The sequence below is a fragment of the Tenrec ecaudatus genome, chromosome 3 (genome assembly GCF_050624435.1).
Source record: "Tenrec ecaudatus isolate mTenEca1 chromosome 3, mTenEca1.hap1, whole genome shotgun sequence".
Taxonomy (NCBI): Eukaryota; Metazoa; Chordata; class Mammalia; order Afrosoricida; family Tenrecidae; genus Tenrec; species Tenrec ecaudatus.
Genome location: NC_134532.1, coordinates 217,903,621 through 217,909,033, shown reverse-complemented (window position 1 = coordinate 217,909,033; position 5,413 = coordinate 217,903,621). Strand labels below are relative to the sequence as shown.

At 47.5% G+C, this 5,413-nt stretch overlaps 1 pseudogene; it reads right to left on the bottom strand.

Moving 5' to 3' along the window:
- Positions 1 to 363: 363 nt before the first annotated feature.
- Positions 364 to 4,791, bottom strand: LOC142442533 (eukaryotic translation initiation factor 3 subunit F pseudogene; annotated as a pseudogene).
- Positions 4,792 to 5,413: the final 622 nt, after the last annotated feature.

Genomic DNA, 5,413 nt, shown 5'->3' with positions numbered 1-5,413 from the left:
TTTGGCACCTCGTGATCGCACAGACTGGTGTGCTTCTTCCACGTGGGCTTTGTTGCTTCTGAGCTAGATGGCCGCTTGTTCACCTTCAAGCCTTTAAGACCCCAGACACTATCTCTTTTGATAGCCGGGCACCATCAGCTTTCTTCACCGCATTTACTTGTTCACCCGCTTTGGCTTCAGCAGTTGTGTCGGGATTGTTTTTTTTTTCTTTCATTCTCTTTTTTGTGTGTGGGGGTTTATAAAAGTCAGGCTCTGTTTATTCAGTCACATAAGTTGTCTGGTTCAGTGTGACTCAAGACCACAAAAAAACCAAACAAACATTTCTCTGCCACCACGGGGCCCAGAGGCAGGAGTGCTTCCTGGGACCCAGTCACAGGTTGACAAGTTTCTCGTTGAGGGCAATCTGTGACTGCGTAAGGTTGACCAGGTAGGTCACCATCAGCAGGTCGTTGATGTTGCTGTTGAGCATGGTCTCAAAGTCATCGGGAATGATTTTGGGTACTTGGTTAACCAGGCTCATCAAGAAGCGGCCCACGGTATTGTCAGCCGACACCTTTCCAGACAGCAGGTCCTCTGCATACTGCAGCACTGTGCTGAGGGCAGCCTGGATGCGGGCCGACGCCCCTCTGACTTGCTGCAGGTCACTGGAGAGCCCGATCACCCAGTTGGGGCTGAAACAGGTCTTCATTATCAGGTCAACTCCGATGCGTCCGGTGTCGTAATATGCATACCTCACGGTCAGAGGTGTGAACATCACCCCCATGGTCCTCCCAGGGACACCCATTAAAGTGCTGACATAGGCCTTGGTCCTCATGCGGCCGTTCTGGAGGCTGATGTCCACAGTGAGGTGAATGGGGTTGGGGGTCTCTCGGCTGTAGTACTCATGGATCAACACCGAGTGCTCGGTGATGTCATGGCCTGTAGCGTGCCAGCCCAGGATGAACTCATTTGGAGAGACTTTCTTGTGCAATTCATACATGTTCTTTGCAAATTCCATGTCCATGGCCACCTCGTCTTCAGACTCATTGCGAGGCACTGAAAAGCAGTTGGTCACTTCCACTGTCTTTCATTCGTTAATCTTGATACACAAGTATCTTGAGTATACTTCTCTTGGGCTTTCGACTAGGTCTTTGAACATTTTGCTATTGTACTTGTCTTCTCACGTCCCCCTTTGCACTTTTCCGTTCAGTTCTTTTACATCATCATTTCTTCCTTTGATTTAGCTCCTCTACATTCAAAAGCAAATGTCAGTGTCTCTTCTGACATCCACTTTGGCCTTTTCTTTCTAATGAACTTTTTCTTTCTTTGTAGATGATGTAATCCCACAGCTCATCAGGTCTTCAGTCATTCATGTTCAATGTATCCAACCTGTTCTTTGAGATGGTTCTAAATTCAGATGGGATATACTCAGACTTGTCATTTGGCTCTTGTGGACCTGTTTTAGTTTTCTTCAACTTCAACCTAGACTTGCCTATGAGCACTTGATGATCTCATCCACGTCATCCCCACTGATATTGAGCTTCTCCATCATCTCTTCACTCAGATGTGGTGTGGAAGTTGCACAATTTCATGTCAACTTGATCAAAGAATGAAGGGGTGGAGTCTAGCCTGTCAGTTAGGTCACAGTCTGAGGATCCCTCCTTGTGGGGGGAGCCTTCTCGTGAAGATACTGGAAACTTCTTCTTTTTTGTTTTGATTCTGCCATCAAAAAGAGGTGTCTGCAATGGACGCATGTGTGGATTGTGATAAGAGTTGCATGAGCCCCTAAAAAAACGATTACCAAAAAACTAAAAAAAAAAAAAAAAAGAGGAGTCTGTCTCTCTGTCTCTCTGCTTCACTTTTTTCCTGTTGACAAACCACATGGAGTCAGGCTGATGGCAGCCAGAGTCCTGGAGATGCATCCACTGCCAATGAACCCACAGGACTCTCCGCCCGCTGGCCTGCGATGTTCCTGCATTTGGCATCACTGCATGTGCTGCATGAGTCTGAAGAGGAATTCATGGGCTCCTATCGGGCTTATGGGCTAAGATCGAACTGATGGACTTGATCCGTACTGGGCTGGGATGTTTTATTGCTGCTCGATTACATCTTGATATAAAGTTCTCTCTTACACATATTTGAGTGTCAATCAATTTATTCCTCTAGTCAGCCCAGACTAATACACGTGGTCAATGATTTCTGTGTGTTCCATCTGGTGAGATTCACGTCTAGTTACCATTTATGTTGTTGAAAAAAAGGCATTTGATGAAGAAGTCCTATGTCTTGCAATTCTATCATGCCCTCTCCAGCTTCATTTCTATCACCAAGGCCATCTTTGCCAACTGCTGTTCCTTCCAACTTTTGTATTCATCACCAGTAATTATCAATGCATCATGGTGGCATGTTTGATCATTTTATGCTCCAACGATTAGCTTTCGTGGTTGGTGAATAAATTTGAGTAATAATTCTGTTCATTGAACTTCTCTGTATCCTTTCGATATTATCCTACATGCGTTATCAGGGTTCTCTAGAGAAACAAAACCAGGACACTTATGAATATGTATATATATATAAAGCATTAAGAAATATAACAGCTAATTAGTCCACACAGAAGTACAGAGGACTCAGTTCAACTCACTTTTGTGAAACAGTTTATTTACTGGTAGTCCTTCAAATCATGAGGGCTGCCAGGTCCAAGGTCAAGGAAGCAGACAACTGAGTCTTCCCTTGGGCAATGCAGGTAGTCTGGCCACAGGCAGCAAACAGCAGGATGAGTCACCAACAGTCAGCAGCTCAGGAGCTTAGCAAAGCAGGCCAGGATGGGATATTGAACTCAAGCAATGCAAGACGACAGGCTCTACCAGCCCCAAGCTCAAGCGATGTGCACACCAACAGCATGGTGAAGCAGGTCTCCAAGGAACCTCAAGCTCTTTCTACACAGCCCACGGGTTGGCTGTCCCACAGGTTGTGTAGCTCATAAGCTGAGGCAGAGAACTAGCTAAAGCAGCCTCACATTGGCCTGATCACCAGAGAGCAAGAGAGCAAGGGGCGGGACCTGCCAAGTCATTTATCTCTTTGCCCTCCAATCAAACTGCAACCTGATTAATCCCACACCTTCTTATTGGCCAGGTTGGCACCATAAACCTACCTATCACACTATCGCAAACAGCACTGTGCTTCAAGATAGATCTTGAAATATCCTTTTGCATGACGATATCATTCCTCTTGAATATGTCATTCCCAGCAGAGTAAGTCACATGGTAGTGTCATTCAAAGTAGCCAATACCAGTCCATTTCAGCTCACGAATGTCCAGGATAGGACTTTTTTATGTTCCGTTTTGTCGATTTTTCCTAGATTCCTAATCTCCACATTCCACATTCCGATGGTTAATGAATGTTCTCAGCTTCCTGTTCTCCTTCTGGGTCATGACATTATCAAATGAAGGTTCCGAGTGCTTCTTCATCCGTCTCATCCCATGAGACCCTCCGATGAGGAGGCAGCTCTTCTTCAGTCGTATTTTGAGTGCCTTCCAACCTAACGGGCTCCTCTGCTGGCACCGTATCTGACAACGTTCCACTGCTCTTCGTCAGGTGGTCAGCGCTGGCCCCTCAGCCGTGGACACCCTGCCCCTTCTTCCTGCCTGTCCTTCCTCGGGAAGCTCCACTGGAGCCTGCTCACCTTGGGTAATCCCGCTGTGATTTGAAACACCCCTGAGAGACCGGCTAGTGTAGCAGCACATGCAATATGACCAACTGAGAGATGGCTGGTGGTTCAGCCTCCCAGACGGTAAGAAGACAGATTTCTGTTGTTTCAAACCACCTATGTGTGGTCTCTCTGTATAGAAACACCCGACAGCGCAGACAGAGACTGAGAAAGGAGTCCCTGGGTGATGTAAATGGGTCAGGGCTCAGCTACTAACTGGTGCTTTGGAACGATCCAGAAGTGTTTCTGGGGGAAAAAAGTCTCCCAATCTCCCCCCAATGCCAGCCAAGGCCCTCTTCAGACTCACGTAGCTGCAGACGATGTGCAGAAGGGGAAAGCGGGAAGCAAGGAGAGCACTGGCCAGTGGATGGGGAGTCCAGTGGATCCAAGGTTGGTGGGGACATGGCAGGATAACAACAGCTCCCAGAGTCAGCATTCTCCTGCTCCTCCCGATGAGCTTGACTTGCTGCCTCGGGTGGGTGGGGGTTCAGACCTGACCTTCTTCACTATGACAGCCCTTGGCTGACAAATTTGGGGAGCTCTCCAAAAGTGTCCACCTAAAAAAAAAAGTCCTTCTCCATCCTAATAATCCTTCAAGGGCTGGAGGAATGGCCGCTGGAAGTGCGGTGGACCTGCCAGAAGGGAAATCTGAGCCAGGCTGTGCAGCAGCTGCTCCCCTGGGCCCCGCTCTCCTTTGGGTCCCTGGCATGGTCAAGGTCATGTGTCCTCCTGGCTGGCCCATGACGCATAGTAATCTCTTGGTTTCCATAGATGATTGGCTTGAGGAACCCCCGAGGTTATTAAAATCCTAAGATGCTTAAGTCCCTATGGAGAAGGGCATATCGGGCATTTGCGTGTAACCCACACCTATGCACATTCTCCTCACACTTCACATCACCTCTAGGTCACGGAGAATGCCTCATGTAATGTAAAGGCCATGTCAATTGCAATCTTCACTCCCTCTTAGCCTTTGAGGGCTTGCGTTCACCACTTAACTTACTTTCCGTCTGCATTTGCTTGGATCCTAGGATGTGGAACCCCAAGTTATGGAGGGCTGATTGTATCATGTTGCTGCCTTCCGTTTGGGATCGGATGTCATCCTCCTCCATTTTACGCCCTGTAAACTCTAGGCTACACATGTTAATGAGGCAGGATTGGAGTGGGCGGATCTTGAGTCACAGCCTCACCAGGGAGCGTGATGCAAATCCCACCCTGAGTGACGCCATACGTTTACTCTGTCAGGGGAGTTTCCGTACGGGCGTGGCCTGACATATGTATCCGTCTATGTCCACATAGAGGGATACATACATGCTAGAAGACATGCATCTACATATATATCAGATACCTACACACACATATATGCACACACGTGTGTGTGCCTTCTAGAATACATGTCTATATCCTTTCTCTGGATACTTCATCTGGTTCATCATCTTCTGACCTCTGGCTTTGAGGTTTGAGCCAGCAGCCTGCCATCTGACTTGCCGATTGTGAGTTTGTCAACCCCTGCAACAACCTCTGGGCTGCTGCCTGACTCCAAGACCCCCAGATTTGGACTTGCCAGCCTCCACAACCCTATGAGCCATTTCCTTGAGATGATGCTCTCCCCTCCCCTCCTTCTCCCTAAATCTTCGTCCCTAGTCCTATAACGCCTGAATTTTTAATTTCAGGGAAATATTTTTTGTTTTTATTCTTTACTTTCATAGTTATTAATATGTAAATGCTACGAAA